General features: G+C 46.4%; 1 protein-coding gene and 1 non-coding gene across 3 annotated transcripts in view; one reads left to right on the forward strand and one right to left on the reverse strand.

Moving 5' to 3' along the window:
• The window catches only part of ankrd13b (ankyrin repeat domain 13B), a 455,805-nt gene that overhangs the window by 262,808 nt on the left and 173,040 nt on the right, over window positions 1-19,957 (reverse strand). The window lies entirely within an intron of this gene.
• Window positions 14,399-14,470, forward strand: trnae-uuc. The gene has a single exon. It is a non-coding gene; the product is annotated as a tRNA-Glu (tRNA).

The raw sequence follows: 19,957 nt of genomic DNA on the forward strand, positions 1-19,957 counted from the left end.
CCCTATATGATGGAATGGCACACACTCCCCTGACTGTACATTGTGCAAACACCCTTCTGATATTTCACCGTGCTTTTATACTCTGATGCTTATTGCAGCACTGCAGCATGGTGCCACAGTGGTTAGCACCGCTGCCTCAAAGTGCCAGGGACCTGGGTTCAATTCCGGCCTTGAGTGACTTGTCTGTGTGGAGTTTGCACATTCTGCCCGTGTCTGGGTGGGTTCCTTCCGGATACTCCGGTTTCCTCCCACAGTCCAAAGATGTGCAGGTTAGGTGGATTAGCCATGCCAAAAGTTAGGTGGGGTTGCGAGGGAGTGGGCCAAGGTAGGGTGCTCTTTTAGAGGGTCGGTGCAGGCTCGATGGGCCAAATGGCCTCCTTCTGCACTATATAGATTCTATTTAAAGCTGAGATGAGGAGGAATTTCTTCAGCCAGTGGGTGGCTAATCTGTGGAACTGATTGCCGCAGAAGGCTGTGGAGGCCAAATCACTGAGTGTCTTTAAGACAGAAATAGATAGGTTTGTGATTAATAAGGGGATCAGGGGATATGGGGAGAAGGCAGGAGAATGGAGATGAGAAATATATCAGCCATGATTGAATGGCGGAGCAGACCCGATGGGCTGAATGGTCTAATTCTGCATCTGTATCTTAAGGCCTTATGGTGTTCAAAAGCCTTCCTAAAAATAGAATTTCAACATTTAATCACGTCATCTTCAAATTCAGCATCTGTGCACCCGAACCCCCTACCCCCACCCCACCCCACCACCACTCACCCCTGTGAAATTAACAGGAATAATAAAGTATAACGGTGCACATAGTAGAAATTATTCCATTGCATATTTGTTGACTGATTACTTCCATTAGCTTTATTTTATGCCATTCCATCTCTCACAGTCAATTGGTTGATTTGACAATGAAATTGTTCAGAGAGGGTGTCAGCCTAAGGCTCATGCTCCGGGAAGGTGTTGCAATGAACAGCAGTACAACAAATGGGAATTCTTTGAAACAGAAGCACGGCTCATGCCCATTATTCAGCACATGTTAAGATTTAAATGGGAATATCTGGATCAGAGTAAAATTATCTACATTGGGAATATTAAGCTGAAGAGGGTTCTTTTTCTGTAGATTCAACATATAGAACATAGAACAGTACAGCACAGAACAGGCCCTTCGGCCCTCAATGTTGTGCCGAGCCATGATCACCCTACTCAAACCCACGTATCCACCCCATACTCGCAACCCAACAACCCCCCCCTTAACCTTACTTTTATTAGGACACTACGGGCAATTTAGCATGGCCAACCCACCTAACCCGCACATCTTTGGACTGTGGGAGGAAACCGGAGCACCCGGAGGAAACCCACGCACACAGGGGGAGGACGCGCAGACTCCACACAGACAGTGACCCAGCCGGGAATCGAACCTGGGACCCTGGAGCTGTGAAGCATTTATGCTAACCACCATGCTACCCTGCTGCCCCTTTCTTATCTTTCTTATGAAGCTGATTGCTGGTTTTATGAGCATTATTTTGGTGTGGCGAGTTGCCGTCTCAATGGGGTAACTGTCAACTGCTGAACCACTGAACTCACAATTACAATGAGAAAAGTTTGCCAGCTCTATCGGGTTAGGAAGATCTGCAACGCATCTAGAAAATTACTCTGCCTTAACATTTCAAAAGAATGATGATGATTACACAGAATTACAGGAGCCAGGAATTTCCAATATTGGACTCAACAGAGAAAGGTCCCCCTCTGGATCTCAGCCTATGCTGACTTAGTTCCCTGTGGACAAAGCGTTGTAGCAGTGAAACAATTGGGGTTCCGTGTCCCTGGAGAAGGAATTCTGGGAGGCGGGGGGGGCATAATCAGGTTAGTTACCATGTCTTCACGGTTGAATAACCTGCCGATGACTAAACTGGCGCATGAGGAATGGGCACTTGGCCTCACGGTAGCATGGTGGTTAGCATCAATGCTTCACAGCTCCAGGGTCCCAGGTTCGATTCCCGGCTGGGTCACTGTCTGTGTGGAGTCTGCACGTCCTCCCCGTGTGTGCGTGGGTTTCCTCCGGGTGCTCCGGTTTCCTCCCACAGTCCAAAGATGTGCGGGTTAGGTGGATTGGCCATGCTAAATTGCCCGTAGTGTAAGGTTAATGGGGGGATTGTTGGGTTACAGGTATGTGGGTTTGAGTAGGGTGATCATTGTTCGGCACAACATTGAGGGCCGAAGGGCCTGTTCTGTGCTGTACTGTTCTATGTTCTATGTTCTAAGATACTTCAGGATTGCAGGTCGCCAAGTGCTCGCGCCTCAGCACCGAGTTTATTGGGCTGGATTTTTGTGGTGTCGGACCAACTGCGAAGGCCTTTGAAAATGGCAGGCAGGGCTCAATTCTGCCATTCCCACCCCATTCCCATCGTTGGCAATTTTCACCAGCATGGTATAAGAGTGCGGGTATTGACCTGCACCCTGAATTCCTGACCTAGCCGGTCCCATTGTGGGATAGGCAGCTCACAACTGCGCTGAAATATTTGTGGAATCAGGCCAGATTCTCATGGATATCTATCTGGCTCACAGTCCCACCTGAGGATTCATCAAACATTGTCCAAATTAACAAACCTTTCAAAAAGTATGTTTAAAAGGTCGTGCCCATGCCATCTCTATGTCCCCCATTTGTTTTCCATGCCTCTTTTTAATTTCAATCATCTTTATTGTCACGAGTAGGCTTACATTAACACTGCAATGAAGTTACTGTGAAAAGCCCCTCATCACCACATTCCGGCGCCTGTTCGGGTACACAGAGGAAGAATTCAGAATGTTCAATTCACCTAAGAAGCACGTCTTTCAGGACTTGTGGGAGGAAACCGGAGCGCCCAGAGGAAACCCACACAGACCATAAGACCATAAGACATAAGAGCAGAATTAGGCTACTCGGCCCATCGAGTCTGCTCCGCCATGGCTGATATTTTTCTCATCCCATTCATAAGAACATAAGAACTAGGAGCAGGAGTAGGCCATCTGGGCCCTCGGGCCTGCTCCGCCATTCAATGAGATCATGGCTGATCTTTTGTGGACTCAGCTCCATTTTCTGGCCTGAACACCATAACCCTTAATCCCTTTATTCTTCAAAAAACTATCAATCTTTATCTTAAAAACATTTAATGAAGGAGCCTCAACTGCTTCACTGGGCAAGGAATTCCATAGATTCACAACCCTTTGAGGAAAAAGTTCCTCCTCAACTCAGTCCTAAATCTACTTCCCCTTATTTTGAGGCTATGCCCCCTAGTTCTGCTTTCACCCGACAGTGGAAACAACCTGCCCGCATCTATCCTATCCATTCCCTTCATAATTTTATATGTTTCTATAAGGTCCCCTCTCGTCCTTCTAAATTCCAACAAGTACAGTCCCAGTCTACTCCATTCTCCTGCATTCTCCCTATAACCCCTGATCCCCTTATTAATCAAGAACCTATCTATCTCTGTCTTAAAGACACAGGGAAAACATGCAGACTCCACACAGACAGTGACCCAAGCTGGGAATTGAACCTGGGACCCTGGCGCTGTGAAGCAACACTGTGCTACTATGCTGCCCCTGTATCTTCCAAGCCCAATCACCCAGTATGCATATAGGACCAATGAGTCATATAATAATGGCAAGTCTGAGGTGAGGGGTTGTGAGAGGTGACGGTTAGAGGGCCAAAGCTCCAGCGAATTCAGGCAGGCCTTCTAAGACGTCCAGCTCAGCACTGTGCGCTCCCCGTTGCCACATATGAACTGCTTCCAGGGTCAGCAGTCTTATCCGATCCCACTCCTACCTCCCCAAAGTGAAAATAGTGTGTACGGGACCATTTTACCGAGACGGGTCTGCTGACTCAGTAAAAATTTCCCAACTCGGGTTTCCTGCCTCGATGGTGAAAATCTGGTACATTAAGTTCAAGGGAAAAAGTAAAATAAAATAGATCCATTCTATGCACTAATTGACACTTCCAGAAAGTCACTTTTGACTTGAAAGCATTTTGGAATAATGAGAAGCAGCCTGGCATGTACCTGTCAGGGAAGCCCAAGAATCTGGGATATCTAATGAATTAGCCAAGTTTATTTCAAAGGTTAGATTGAAACCAGAGAACACTTCAAATTCTCAAAATAAATTGACAATTGCCTTCCTATTAAGCTGCCAAAAACCCTATTGTTACTTTGGAAATTGTACCTTCTAAATTGTAAGGTATTTAGTCCAGGCTAATCTATGAATATGTACATGTTATGGTAATCTCCCATGATATTGCTCATAGTCAGTCAGAAGATATGATATTTTATACATAGAAACATACATAGAAAATAGAAGCAGGAGGAGGCCATTCGGCCCTTTGAGCCTGCTCTGCTATTCATTATAACCATGGCTGATCATCAAGTTCAATACCCTGATCCTGCCTTCCCCCCATGTCCCTTGATCCCTTTAACCCCAAGAGCTATATCTAACAGCTTCTTGAAATTACACAATGCTTTGGCCTCAACTACTTTCTGTGGTGGTGAATTCCACAGATTCACCACGCTCTGAAATTTCTCCTCACCTCAGTCCTGAAAGGTTTACCTCTTATCCTCAATCTATGACCCCTTGTTCTGGACCACCCCACCATCAGGAACATTCTTTCTGAATCTACCCTGTCTAATCCTGTCAGAATTATTTAAATTTCTATGAGATCCCCTCTTACTCTACTGAACACCAATGAATATAGTCCAAACCCACTTAATCTCTCCTCATATGACAGTCCCACCATCCCAGGAATCAGCCTGGTAAACCGTGGCTGAGCACCCTCCATAGCAAGAACATCCTTCCCCAGATAAGGACACCAAAACTGCATACAATTCTCCAGATGTGGCCTCACCAGTGTTCGATACAATTGCAGTGAAAGAACTTTGTACCCCGAATGCACCAGTATGATTCTGATGCTAAAGTGAAGTTCTGTGCCTTTAAGGCTGCCTCGTGTAATTAATGTTACATAAACATGGGGTGAATTGATTTAAAGGTTAATTGCTATTCAGGCTGAAGATCAAAATCCTGGCATTGATTGTTAAAAAGCCTGCAAACATTTTGCCTTTAGTATTCACTGTTCCTGAAGAGGTTAATGGACAGTCCAAATGATTGCTGTTGTTTCATTTTTGCTTTTTTTTAGCGGGACATTGCAATTTGTATTAGATGATGTGTGACGCTTGTAATATGATGGACTGAAATTGTGTATATTTTTTATATTACATATTTACAACACTTGAACAATCTTTCATGAAGTGTGTATATCCAGTAATTGATACCCTTCCTGTAACTGTCAATAAAACAATATTGTAAGGTGTATTTTTATTTTATATTCTGGGAGAGAGCAAAGGAGTTTTATTCACTTCAATCTTTTCTTTTCACCTTCCAACATTACTCCCCACACCAGTACCATCCTGAGGCTTTGCATTCCTGATTTAGAAACATAGAATCATAGAATTTACTCTGCAGAAGGAGCCCATTCGGCCCATCGAGTCTGCACCGGCCCTTGGAAAAAGCAATTTACTTAAGCCCTCCACCCGATCCCCGTAATCCAACCTAATCTTTTTGGACACTTAGGGGCAATTTTAGCATGGCCAATCCACCTAAACTACACATCTTAGTGGGAGGAAACCAGAGTACCCGGTAGAAACCCACGCAGACAAGGGGAGAAAGTGCAAACTCCACACAGACAGTCACCCGAGGCCGGAATTGAACCTGGGACCCTGGAGGTCTGAGGCAGCAGTGCTAACCACTGTGACACCATGCCGCCCCTTTTTCTCCAACTGTATGTTACTGGCCCCAACAACCCATCCCTATTCTGTGCCCTTAATGCTTCTCCCCACTGTCATTTTGCCACTTCCCTCCACTTCAACGATGCTTGTATCCCAATCCTCCTGTGATCCTTCCAACTTCCTTGAATGCTCATGCTATTCCCAGTTGATAGAATCATAGAATCCCTACAGTGCAGAAGGAGGCCTTCGAAAGAACACTCTATCCATGTTCACTCCCCCCGTCCACCCCTTCCTAACCCTGTAATCCCATAACCTAACCTGCACATCCGTGGACATGAAGGGGCAATTTAGCATGGCCAATCCACCTAACCCGCATATCGTTGGACTGCTCCTTTTTACCAAATGTTGTCACCCCACTATGCTTTCCGCAATTCCTCTAAATTCATCTAAACATATATTGTACCACCTTGAAAAATACCGGAAAAACCAAGCTTCTTTGAAAGCAGGACTAATCCAAGATGATATGGTGGGGAGGGGATTTCGAGGTATACGCTTATTTTGATCGCAGTTGGAATGAAGGCCCGACCAGTGGGCTAAAAGTTGGCCAAACCAACTGTAAGCCTTTCACTTTCAATCTCTTTTATCCAGTGGGTGTAACTCAACAACATTAATGTCAGCTGGATCCTTAGCCAGCAATGACACCATTCAATCAAATGAGAAGCCGAATTCACCCAAGAACTTGAGATGAAAATGAGCAGCGACATGCGTGCAATAAAACCACTGGCTTGTAGAATGAACATTAACTTGAATTAAGGTGGGCAGCCTCTCATACAAATGGCTCCCTAAATTTATTGCATCTAATGCCCACCTTTGTGAAGCTTTTTGTTTCTTCTCCGAAGACTGTAAACAAATGTAAGTGGACACGTATTATAAAGCTGCTTCACCATGAAATTATCTAACTTGCACCTAAAGTAGAAATAGCATTACCCATTAATCACTTGCAGATTATTTCTCCAGAAACGTGAAACCCTTATCACTCTTTTAAAAATATCAATACAGAGAAAGAACGCCACACGTCACATACAGTTGACATAGACACACACTGTCGGTATGAAATATATATATATTTTTTTTAAATAATTTTTATTCAGATTTTTACAAAATATCAATAGCAGAAAATATTAACAACTGAGAAAACAAAAGAGAGCAAACCCCCCCCCCCCCCCCCCCCCCCCCCCCGGTAAATACAAAAAAGAAGAAATAGATTTACGCCCGTCATAAACAAAGAACACATATACACGTCCCTTCAACCCAACCCACAGAGACGACGACCCCCCCCCCCCCCTCCCCCTCCCCCGTGCTGCTACTGCTGCTGGCCTTTTTCCCTATCGTTCTGCCAGGAAATCTAGGAAAGGTTGCTACCGCCTGAAAAACCCCTCAGGGCAAATTTCACCCTCTCCAATTTGATAAACCCCACCATATCACTGATCATGGCCTCCACGCTTGGGGGCCTCGCATCCTTCCACTGAAGAAGAATCCTCCGCCGGGCTACTAGGGACGCAAAGACCAGGATGCCGGCCTCTTTCGCCTCCTGCACTCCCGGCTCCTCTGCAACGCCGAATATTGCGAGTCCCCAGCCTGGATTAACCCTGGATCCTACCACCCTCGACACCGTGCTTGCTTCCCCCTTCAAAAATTCCCCCAGCGCTGGGCATGCCCAGAACATATGGGCATGGTTCGCTGGGCTCCCCGAGCACCTAGTACACCTGTCCTCGCTCCCAAAGAACCTACTCATCCTCGTCCCGGTCATATGAGCCCTATGTAGCACCTTGAACTGTATGAGGCTAAGCCTCGCACAAGAAGAGAAGGAGTTTACTCTTTCCGGAGTATCCACCCACGTCCCCTCCTCAATCTCCTCACACAGCTCCTCTTCCCATTTACCCTTCAGCTCCTCCACCGAGGCCTCGTCTACCTCCTGCATCACTTGGTACATGTCCAAAATCTTCCCCTCTCCAACCCACACCCCCGAGAGCACCCTGTCCTGGACCCCACGCGGGGGCAACAGAGGGAATTCCGCCACCTGCCGTCTGGCAAACGCCCTTACCTGCATGTTCCTAAAGATGTTCCCCGGGGGGAGCCCGAACTTCCCCTCTAACTCACCCAGGCTCGCAAATTTCCCGTCTACAAACGGGTCCCTCAACCTCCTAACACCTGCCCTGTGCCAACTCAGGAACCCACCATCCATTCTCCCTGGAACGTCGGTATGAAATATATCTTTCCCAACAGTATAAAACTGGAATAGTACAGGAGTAAATAATAATGGATAACAGAAAACTGGAAGTATTCACTCCCTTCACTCATCTGGATCATGCTTTCAATGTTCCAACACCTTATTCAAAAAGATTCATAGAATTTACAGTGCAGAAGGAGGCCATTCGGCCCATTGAGTCTGCACCGGCTCATAGAATACAGAACATACAGTGCAGAAGGAGGCCATTGGGCCCATCGAGTCTGCACCGACCCACTTAAGCCCTCACTTCCACCCTATCCCCATAATCCAGTAACCCCACATAAACCTTTTGACACTAAGGGGTAATTTAGCAAGGCCAATCCACCTTTCCTGCACATCTTTGGACTGTGGGAGGAAACCGGAGCATCCGGAGGAAACCCACACAGACACGGGGAGAACGTAAAAACTCCGCACAGAGTCACTGTAGAAAACAACTATTTTCAAATACACCTGATAGGTAAAAGATGGCTATTTAGCTTAAAATATTAAGCCTCAGTTTTAAATACCCATTTTAAATTCACTCATAACCTCAGGTCATCTCAAAACATATACGGTAGCTTCAATAGGGACACAAAACTGAATGATACAGCATAATTCACTTTTACTGAGCTCCATTGTTCTAGCAAATACATTTGCAAGACAGTGTGACATTAAAACACAAGCTGTACCAGATATCAATCCATGGACATGGCAGGCACCATAGCAACATTAAGGTGCTATTGTCTACAATGTGGCTAACAGCTAAGTCAGCAGAAGTCCAGGTTAAACTGGTCGCGATAACAGCACAGAATTGCATTCCATAACATGCACAAGTATTCAGACATGAAACATTTAAAGCTAATGTTGCACATTAAAGATTGACAGCTAACCGTCAAATCAAACTCATTTGATTCTAACCCAAACCAATTTGGATGACTTAGAGGTGTAAATAGATGGCTAAATACTGATATGATTTCTATAACCGTGAAGGTCCGTATGGCCATCTTTATCCGGATCATTCTACACTTTGATCTAAACTATTTGCAATCTCTATTTTTCACTTTTTCACTCTAACTCTTAAAGTAAATGCAAGCTATTGTGCTGTAAGCAAGAAACCATTTTGTATTATTTTAAAAGTTAAATTGTGTGCAAGTTGCTTCTCTTTAATTCCTTTTTCGCCAGCCGGAATTATTAGAGAATAAGACTTAAGTGATTCTCAATTGTAATCAAATAGAGGCAATAAACGATTCTTGTTTGCATCCGAGAAGTTTTAACTCAAATTTCTACTGGCTTTTTGTGTCGCAAGTTCCTCACTAATTCTGCATGTGGATATCTTACAGTCACCCAAGGCCGGAATTGAACCCGGGTCCCTGGAGCTGTGAGGCAGCAGTGCTAACCACTGTGCCACCGTGCCACCACAGTGAAAATGGCAGACAATCCAACCATTATTCCATCCAATGTTCATAATTCCTCACCGGGCTTGCTGGCTGGGAGTCCAGAGGAGATCCATTTTCCCGAATGTAGAAGAATAATGATCAAGTCCTAACTAATAATGGAATCTGGGTGCATTCTGCGCAGTGTGGCTATGTGATCCACGTGGTGGTGCCTCTTACTCGGTCATTATTGCAGCTTAACCAGGAAGATGATTTCATGGCTGGAATCTAATAATCAGCCCAGAAGGTAAGAGTTAAACTGTTTGTACTTCACGCTGAGTCCTCCATATAAAGTACTGCCTTGCAATCACCACAGCTATCCATAACTCTCCTTTTTAATATGAACCAACCCTAGGCTATCACTCAATAAACTTATTGCAATTAAAATACAATCTTTAATCTTTTCGCGAGTGTGATATGGTGTCAACTGTCTTTGCTGTAGCCCAAAATTCCCTTTCAGCTGAATAAAACTGCAATGAACACACTGGTTATATACAGGATAAAAGACGATGTAATGTGAGTGGTAATAATGTCAACTGAGGTTTGGATGATGGTTATGAACTGTGAGGTAGCTCCCTCAATTCATACAATCATCAAAGTTTTTTATTAACACCTCTATAGTGAGGTTCCTATTATTTCTTTTACTGTCAGCACGGGAAAAGGAGAAATGTAGGAACTGAGGTGCTTGCGAGAGTGTAGCAGGCAGAGGTGATCAATGATTTCTGAAGGAAATTGGTGAGCACCTGAGGGAAACAAATGTGTCGGGCCGTGGGGAGAATGGGGCAAACCGGATTGCTCTGCAGAAAGCAGGCATGACACGATGGGCTAAATGGCCTCCTTGGGTGCCATAATCACTCTCTCGTCCAAGTATGTTTGTGGGATGAAGGAGTGTTTCCTAGAAAATCTAAATGTACTTCCAAGTCCCTCCCTGGGGTCTCCTCCAACCCTCTAAACACAGCGAAAAGAGGTTTTGCAAGTGAATTCTTTTCTTATGGGGCGAGGCATGCCCTCCCCTCGAAGCAAGTTTTCCCTGAAATAAACGTGGGCCAGTCAATCCTGTTTTTTTAAAGCCCACCTTTAAATTAATGTTTGAAAGCACTGGGATAAGCTGATGGGAAGCACACATATCGCTGGAGGGAAAATGAGGGAATTGGGTAAGGAAAGAGCCGCAAACGAGAGAGGCAGGGGAAGGAGGCAATCAGTGGACTAAACACAAGGTGGAGGACAGAAATAGATTAAATTAAGACAACTGATTACTGAAATTAGATAGAAGCAGAGGGCCTGGTGGGAGACACAATGCGTACATGAAAAACCACACGTTCCCTACAGAAACGTGAACACAAATTTAAGATATTGAGAGTGGAGAAAGGTATATCAGAAAAGTACGTGGAGTGAGAGAGGGCTGCTTTTGATGGAAGAACCGTGGAAATTTCAGAAAAGATATGTTAATACTTCCTTTTTAACCCCTAGGTTCCTGTGACGCTTTTGCCAACATTATTGGGGGTGAGGGGAGAACACCCTTAAGAATTTACTCCCACAGATGAGGCAGAGAAAAATGAGCTTTCCTCTTCGTTTTTTTTTGATCAGGGATGGTGGGCATTGCTGCCTCGGCCAGCAATTTTATTGCCCATCCCTAATTGCCCCTGAGATGGTGGTGGTGAGCTGCCTTCTTGAACCGTCGCAGTCCATGTGTTGTAGGTGCACCCACAGTGCTGTCCGGGATGGAGTTCCAGGATTATGGCCCCGTGACAGTGAAGGAACGGCGATTTAGTTCCAAGTCAGGATGGCTTTTGGCTTGGAATGGAACGTGCAGGTGGTGGTGTTTCCATACATCCACTGCCCTTGTCCTTTTAGGTGGCAGAGTCTGTGGGTTTTGAAGGTGCTGCTCTGAAGGAGCCTTGGTAAGTTCCTGCAGTGTATCTTATAGATGGTTCTATTTAATCCACTCTGAACATGACCTAGGAGTGCTTAATGTTCAAACGGCAATCCCAGAACTGACATCCCTCACCTCGGAAGCACAGATATTTCGGGGGGAAAAAAATCACTGATCAAAAAGTGACATAGCTGCACTGACCTCCTGACAGTAATCTGTGAGTAAGGTGTCACAATGGAAGTGTTGTACCCACACTGGTACAATGAGTGTCTGAGTCTCACAATCCACAGTTGGCAGAACGTTCGACTTTACTGAGTTCGATTGGCGTGGCGCCCAAAGTCATGCCAAGCAGAAAAGAGCTTCAACACGAAGAAAGGTGGGAGGACACTTCACACAGAGCATAATCTCCCCAGTAACCAGCTCAAGAACAATGTTGACAAGTCAACAGGTCATCCATTGGTCAGGTCAGTCAGAAGCTATTGTGTTACTTGGGAGGAATAAACAGTGCAAGGAAAATAAGTCAACTCAACTCGTCGCAAATCAGGCTTTAGAAAAGCACCGTACTTAGCGATGCACAAATTCTCGTCCCAGGACTTGGAGCAGTTCCAGAGGTGCTCTGTAAAATGCAAAGAAATGATGTGCCTTAATCATATCTTTTGCCAAGTTTTAATGTTTATTCTGAAAATTAATCTGGGTTGGCTCAGCATAATTACTGGGGCAATTTCTCACATGTGATGCAATTAGCTCCTGATCAAAAATTGACTACTCTGATCGCAATCTTTTCACTAAGTCGATTAAGCTGGGGCTGTTCTGATCTTCACATCAGACGGTTGAGGACATGTGCTCTCTTTTCCCTTTGGGAAATGCCAGCCATTACAAATACCAAAATCTCATCTCCCTGTCAGGCAGGCCAGTGAATACTCCGAGGTACATAATGTGATGTGGGCAGAGCGGTTCCCCTAAGGACATGTTGGCACAGTGGTTAGCACTGCTGCCTCACAGCGACAGGGACCCCAGCTTCAATTCTGGCCTTGGGTCACTGTCTGCATGGAGTTTGCATGTTCTCCCCGTGTCTGCGTGGATTTCCTCCGGTTGCTCTGCTTTCCTCCCACAGCGAGTTAGGTAATAATAATAATCGCTTATTGTCACAAGTAGGCTTCAATGAAGTTATTGTGAAAAACCCCGAGTCGGTGCTGCGCTGGGTCAGAGGGGCTGATTCCCAGTGGATCAGAATGGAGGAGGGTTTGTGCAGGGGGTCGGGACTGAAAGCACTAGCAACAGTGCCGCTCCCGATAGCTCCGGGGAAATACTCAGGGAGTATGGTAATAATAGCTGCATTGAAAATCTGGAGGCAGTTTCGCCAACACTTCGAGTTGGGGCAGGATCAAGGGAAATGCCGATTCGGGGGAACCACAGATTTGAGCCAGGGAAGTGTGATGGAAGTTTTCGGAAATGGGAAGAGAAGGGGATTAAGACGCTAAAAGACTTGTTTCTTAGGGGTCGGTTTGCAGGACTGAGGGAGCTGGAAGCGAAGTATGGCTGGAGCAGGGTGAAATGTTTAGATACATGCAGGTTCAAGATTTTGCCAGGAAGGAGATACAGAGCTTCCCGGAGGAACCGGCCTCCACATTGCTGGAGGAGGTGCTGACGACAAGGGGACTGGAGAAGGGGGTAGTGACAGCGGTGTACGGAGCTATTTTGGAAAAGGATAAGGCACCACTGGAAGGGATCAAAGCAAAGTGGGAGGAATAGTTGGGAGCGGTTATAGAGGAGGGCGTCTGGTGTAAGGTGCTCCGGAGAGTGAATGTCTCCACCTCATGTGGGAGGTTGGGGCTGATACAGCTGAAGGTGGTGTACGGAGCACACCTCACGAGGGCGAGGATGAGCTTATTCTTTGAAGGAGTAGAAGATGTGTGTGAGCGTTGTTTGGGGGGGGGGGGGGAATCACGTTCATATGCTTTGGTCCTGTCCAAAGCTAGAGGATTACTGGAAGGAAGTTTTCAGGGTAATTTCCAAGATGGGGCACGTGAAACTGGACCCGGGACCCCGGGAGGCCATTTTCGAGATATCGGACCAGCCGGGGTTGGAAACGGGTGCGGAGGCAGATATCGTAGCCTTCGCCTCGTTGATCGTCTGAAGGCGGATCCTGCTGGGATGGATAGCAGCCTCTCCACCCTGTGCCCTGGCGTGGCGAGGGGACCTGTTGGAATACTTGACCCGTGAGAAGGTTAAGTTTGAACTGAGGGGAAGGACGGAGGGGTTCTACAAGTCATGGGCATTATTCATGATGCACTTTCAAGAACTGGATAACATCGAACATTAGTTGGGGTGGGGGATGGGTGGGAGGGTTGGTGGGAAGATGGGATCTTTGTTATTGTTATGGGGATTGACATATGTGTTGCTGATTATTGTTTATTGTTGGTTGGTGTAAATTCTGGAGAAAATGTGAAAAAGGACAATAAAAATATTTTGAAAAAAAAGCCCTGAGTCGCCACATTCCGGCGCCTGTTCAGGGAGGCCGGTACGGGAATTGGACCTGCGCTGCTGGCTGTGGTGGTATGATTAGCATAGCTGCCTGCCATTGGTGCAGAACACTGGCTTACCATTGGCCCTGGTCGGTCATGTGCCTCTCGACCGGTTGGTTGAGACCAGTCATGTGACGGCTCCCCGATTGGTCGAGAGGCTGAGTTAACCCCACCTCCAGGGCGGGGTATAAATACCCAGTACTCCCGGTGGTCGTCCTTATACTGTAATCGACCGCAGGGCTAACATCTAGCTAATTAAAGCCATACTTTTGTCCAGCAACTCGTTTCGCTTTCAATTGATGGTACATCACTGGCCTTGTTCGGAATTACAAGCCAGCTGTTTAGACCACTATGCTAAACCAGCCAAAATTGGCCCTGAGTGCCCAGGGTCGTGCAGGTTGGGGTGGGGGAGTAGGCCGAGGTAGGGCGCTTTTTTCTGAGGGGCTGTGCAGACTCAATGAGCAGAATGGTCTTCTTCTGTACTGTAGGGATCCACTGGACGCCATCCAGATATTTTGTTTCTCCCACAAGAAATTCAGTCACTCTTCCCTGGTGGTCTAGTGTTTAGGATTTGGCGCTTTCACCGCCGTGGCCTGGGTTCGATTCCCGGTCAGGGAATGATGAGAAATTCAGTCACTCCCTGGTTAAATATGTTCAAAGTAAACAAAAAGGAGGAATTCTCAGAAAATGGCTGCAGAACCGAGAGGTTTGTGAGGTGAAATTAATTTTGGAAGCTGAAGCACCCCGAATGGCTTTGGTAATTAAGGTCTATAGCTGGTAATTGAATCTCTAAAAGCGGCACTGACTAATGAAGGTACTGCCGGCTTTAAACATCAACAGCTTCTTTACTCTGGGCAAGATTTCCAGCTGTGTGGCACGCAGCGAGACTGTACTGCCTCCCCAAATCTGAAGTTAGAATTCTCTGTCGCTCCCGCTCGGCCTCCTGAGTTTAGATAGATTTGTTTGTCAGTTGTCGGAGTGACTAATTCTGGGTTCGGTTGATGGCGATAATGTTTTGTGAAGTTGGGGTGGAAAGCCCGCTTCAGAGATGAGCAGAGTACCTTTCCACAGCACTATCCTGCCAAAAGGCTATTTAATATACGTTTGATTATTCATTTAATTGCGGGTCGGGTCAGAGTCCTGACTTTATTTCAGAATTTTTTCTGTCAAGCTCATTATTAATTTAAAAGTGTGACACACGGCAATCACTTGTTAATTAAACCTATTTACATTAATAGTTTGGGGGGGGTTGGAGAATAACTGAAACTGATGTTTCTCATGAGGCTGCATTATAAAGACTAACTAGGCTTTTGCAAATTTCAACAGGCTGGTAGAGAGTCACGGGGCAATTATCAAAGATTATTCTAGTCCTGTTGTGCCTTCAATGATGTGTGACGTTCAGTGAAATGAAATGAAATGAAAATCGCTTATTGTCACAAATAGGCTTCAAATGAAGTTACTGTGAAAAGCCCCTTGTCGCCATATTCCGGCGCCTGTTCGGGGAGGCTGGTACGGGAAATGAACCGTGCTGCTGGCCTGCCTTGGTCTGCTTTCAAAGCCAGCGATTTAGCCCTGTGCCAAACCAGTGCGAGACTAAAGGTAACACACACGTTGAAGTGTGCTCTGATTCTGATTTTCCAGTGCACTGCTGGTGTGTAATCACTAAAGCTAATATTAAAACAGAAACACCATCTGCAATAATCAGTCGGTGGATTAAATAGTGATTGGCTTCTCTGGCAGGGCAGGCCGAGCGAAGGGAGCAAAAGAATAATGGAAGACCAGGAGAGCAATGATCTGCTCCCATGGATATTTGATGGCAGTTCTTTAACCATTTCAACAGCACATTGTCGCCTGAGGAAGGCTCGTGAGACTGGGATTTCAATTGGTGTGAGCAAACATGGTTCATGCGGAGAGTTCAACCCCAGGTCCCAATCCCCTCTTCCTGCGGTGGAATCATTTTGCCACTTGCACTGTTTTATTGCTGCATCCGCAATGTGTTTGTCACTGCAGGGGACCTTTGAATTTCAGAGCAGTATTAACAGCTTGCGCCCGCTGGACTTGTATGGCTCAAAATCATAGCATCTCCCTACTCACCTCCCAAACACTCACCAATTACTCATTGACTGGATCCATTAAAGTGTGACTATATGCTGCTAGATTTAGTTATGAAGAGAGATTGGATAGATCGGGGTTGTTTTCCTTGGAGCAGAGGAGACCAAGGGGAGGACATAGAATCCATAAGAATCCCTATAGTGCAGAAAGAGACCATTTGGCCCATCAAGTGTGCACCAAACCTCTGAAAGAGCACCTTAGCTAGGCCCACTCCTGCGTCCTATCCCAACAACCCCACCTAACCTCACATCTTTGGACATTAAGGGGCAATTTAGCATGGCCAATCAACCTTATCTGCACATTTCTGGACTGTGGGAGAATCCAGAGGAAACCCACGCGGACACGGGAAGAACGTGCAAACTCCACACAGACAGTCACCCAAGACTGGAATTGAACCGGGTCCCTGGTGCTGTGAGGCAGCGTTGCTAACCACTGTGCAACCATACCACCCACATGATTGATAGGTATAAAATTATGAGGGGCATAGACAGAGTAAACAGGAAGAAACCTTTCTCCTTAGAGGGTCAATGACCAGCGGGCGCACATTTAAGGTAAGGGGCAGGAGGTTTAGAGGGGATGTGAGGAAACCCTTTTCATCCAGAGGGTGGTGGGAGTCTAGTACTCACTACCTGAAAGCGTGGTGGAGGGAGAGACCCTTATAACATTTAGGAAGTATTTAGATGTGCACTTGCGATGTCAAGGCATACAAGATTATGGAAAGTGCTGGAAAATTAGATTATAGTTACGTGGTTGTTTTTGACCAGCGCAGATGTGATGGGCCGAAGGGCCTTTTTGCTGTAGACCTCTATGAATATATGACTATGCAGCATAGTCACACTTTAAAAGGCATGTCACACTTCCTTCTATTGGAATATTGTGACCATTAAAAGTATATATTATACTGAATTAGCAGTGAGCAGCCACAAATCCTCTGACTGGATTTTGTTCCAGACTGAAGCCTCTGCCTCAAGTATTGTATTGTATACTGTTTTTGTTTTCAGCAGTAGAATTCCAGTTAAAATATACACTGGGTGTGGGGTGGGGGAGTGAATGATGGTAGGGAGTACAGGAGAGGAGAGTGAGCGGTTGTCGGAGGGGAGGAGGAGAGAGTGGTGGTAGGGGCATGGGGGAGGCGAGTATTGGTAGGGTGCTTGGGGGAGGGGAGAGAGTGGTGGTAGGGGCATGGGGGAGGGGAGTATCGGTAGGGGGCTTGGGGGAGGGGAGAGAATGGTGGTAGGGGCATGGGGGAGGTGAGTATTGGTAGGGGGCTTGGGGGAGGGGAGAGAATGGTGGTAGGGGCATGGGGGAGGCGAGTATTGGTTGGGGGCTTGGGGGAGGGGAGAGAGTGGTGGTAGGGGCATGGGGGAGGCGAGTATTGGTAGGGGGCTTGGGGGAGGGGAGAGAGTGGTGGTAGAGCGTGTGGGGCAGAGAGTGCTGGTAGGGGATATGATGGAAGGGACAGAGCGGTGGTAGGTAGCGCAGAGGGGGGTGGGGAGAGAGTGGGGTGGTAGGGAGCACAGGAGAAAGAGAGTGGTGATAGGGGATGCGGGAGAGGGGGAGAGTGGTGGTTGGTAAGAGAGGGGAGTGGTGCTAGGGGAAGGGAGAGGGAGAAAGAGTGATGGCAAGGGGAGGGAGGAGTGGTGGTATAAGGGAGGGAGGAGTGGTGGGGATGGGCGTGGTGGTAGGAGGCAGGGGAAGAGAGCAAGAGAGTGGTGGTAAGGGGCATGGGGAGAGAGAGAGATTATGGTGAGAATGGTGGTGGGGATATAGCGAGATTCTCTCTTGGCAATGGTCGTTAATGGCACATGTTTGACACAAACGTTACTTGCCATTTATCAACCCAAGCCTGAATGATGTCCAGGTCACGATGTATAGGTATGCTTCAGTATCTGACAAGTGGCAAATGGTGCTGAACATTGTGTAATCATCAGCAAACATGGAAACATGGTGGGGGGGGGGGGGGGGGTGCGCGGTGAAGGGGTATCATTTATTGAGCAGCTGAAGATGATCGGACCTAGGAGACTACCCTGAGGAATTGCAGCAAATTGCCGGACTGAGATGCAGATTTCCAACAACTCTCCCTTTTTGCTGGGTATCACTCCACCTACATTGATGTCTGTTTTGCGACGGTTCCTTGATTGCCACACTCGGTCAAATGCCAACCTGATGCCAAGGGCAGTTACTCCCACCTCACCTCTTCAGTTCAACTCTTTTGTCCAAGTTTGAACCCAAGGCAGTAACGAGGTCAAGAGCTGAGTGACCCTGATGGAACCCAACTGAATATCAGCGAGCAGGTTATTGCTGAGTAAGTGCCATCTGATAGCACTGTTGACAACACTTTCCATCACTTCACTGATAATCAAGAGTAAACTGCTGGGGCAATAATTGGCCAGGTTAGATTTGCCATGCTCTTTTGTTGACAAGACATACCTGATCAATTTTCCACATTGTCGAGCAGATGCCAATGTTTTACTGGAACAGCTTGGTTAGGGGGTGAGGCTCGATCAGGAGCACAAGTTTGCAGTACTATTGCTGGAATGCTATCAGGGCCCATGGCCGTTTCTTGATATCATATGAAGTGAATTGAATTGGCTGACAACTGACATTTGTGACACTGGAGACCTCAGGAGGAGACTGAGATGGCCTCGTTGATAGACATTGACAGACCCAGATGCATTCTGTGCTCTTACCACCCTCAGTGCTTCAACATGGATTCATCAGCAGAAAGGCGGTAATCAGAAGGATGTTTCCTTGCCCCTGTTGGACCTGATGCCTTGAGACTTCCTGGGGTCCAGAGTCAATGATGAGGACTCTCAGGGCAACTGCCGGTCGACTGAATACCGTTGTTGCCATCGCTGGTGCGTCCCTCCTGCCAGTGGACAAAAGAGAAAATGCTGGAAAGTCTCAGCAAGTCTGGCAGCATCTGTAGGGAGAGAAAAGAGCTAACGTTTCGAGTCCGATGACTCTTTGTCAAAGCCGACAATTTGACCAGTAATCAAGAGGCCCAGGTTAATGCCGTGGGGTCATGGGTTCAAATGGTGACAATGGTGACCAGCTTTGACAAAGAGTCATCGGACTCGAAACTTTAGCTCTTTTCTCTCCCTACAGATGCTGCCAGACTTGCTGAGATTTTCCAGCATTTTCTCTTTCGTTTCGGATTCCAGCTTCCGCAGTAATTTGCTTTTATCCTCCTGCCAGTGGAACAGGGCATATCCAAGGATGGTGATGGTGGTGTTGGAGACGTTGTCTGTAAGATATGATTTCATGGGTGTAACAATGTCAGGCTGTTGCTTGAACAGTTCTCCCAATTTTGAACAAAGCCCATGTTGTCATTTCTGGTGTCTAGGTCAAGGCAAGGTGGTCTGTCCAATTTAATTTCTTTTAGGCTTCATAGCATTTAAGAGTCAACGATGTTTTACAATCAACATAGTTTCATGGTCCCCATTGCTGACACTCGCTTTTTCATTCCAGACTTTTTATTAACTGAATTCAAATTCCACCATCTGAATTCACCATTTTAACCCGTGACCCCCATGGCATTAACCTGGGCCTCTTGATTGCTGGTCAAATGTCATTACCGCTACACCATTGCATTGCTCTTTTCAGAGCTGTGTTATTTAAATAGAAGGAAGTGTGAATAACACTTCTTTAATGCTTTGAGGTGTGATAGACGTTTGACATTTTAAAAGTGGGCCGCATACTCAATACCAAGACTTACAATTATATAGGTAGCGAAGTGTCCCTCAGTTAAGGAAGGACCTTCGAGGTTTGCAAGTCGTCTCATTTGGGTGCAGGGAAACCATCATTTAAGCAGAGTCTGAGTTCATTGCGTTTTATATTAAGTGGTCTCTAACACAGTCATCTGAAATCAATTCCGAGAATATTGAGAATGAAAGTAACATATTGCAGCATATGCAACTTCCCCTGTGTAACACTCTCCATCATTAAATCCAATACCACAGGAAATGAGAGCAACAACCTTTGTGATATGAC

Source organism: Scyliorhinus canicula, chromosome 12 (genome assembly GCF_902713615.1).
Source record: "Scyliorhinus canicula chromosome 12, sScyCan1.1, whole genome shotgun sequence".
Taxonomy (NCBI): domain Eukaryota; kingdom Metazoa; phylum Chordata; class Chondrichthyes; order Carcharhiniformes; family Scyliorhinidae; genus Scyliorhinus; species Scyliorhinus canicula.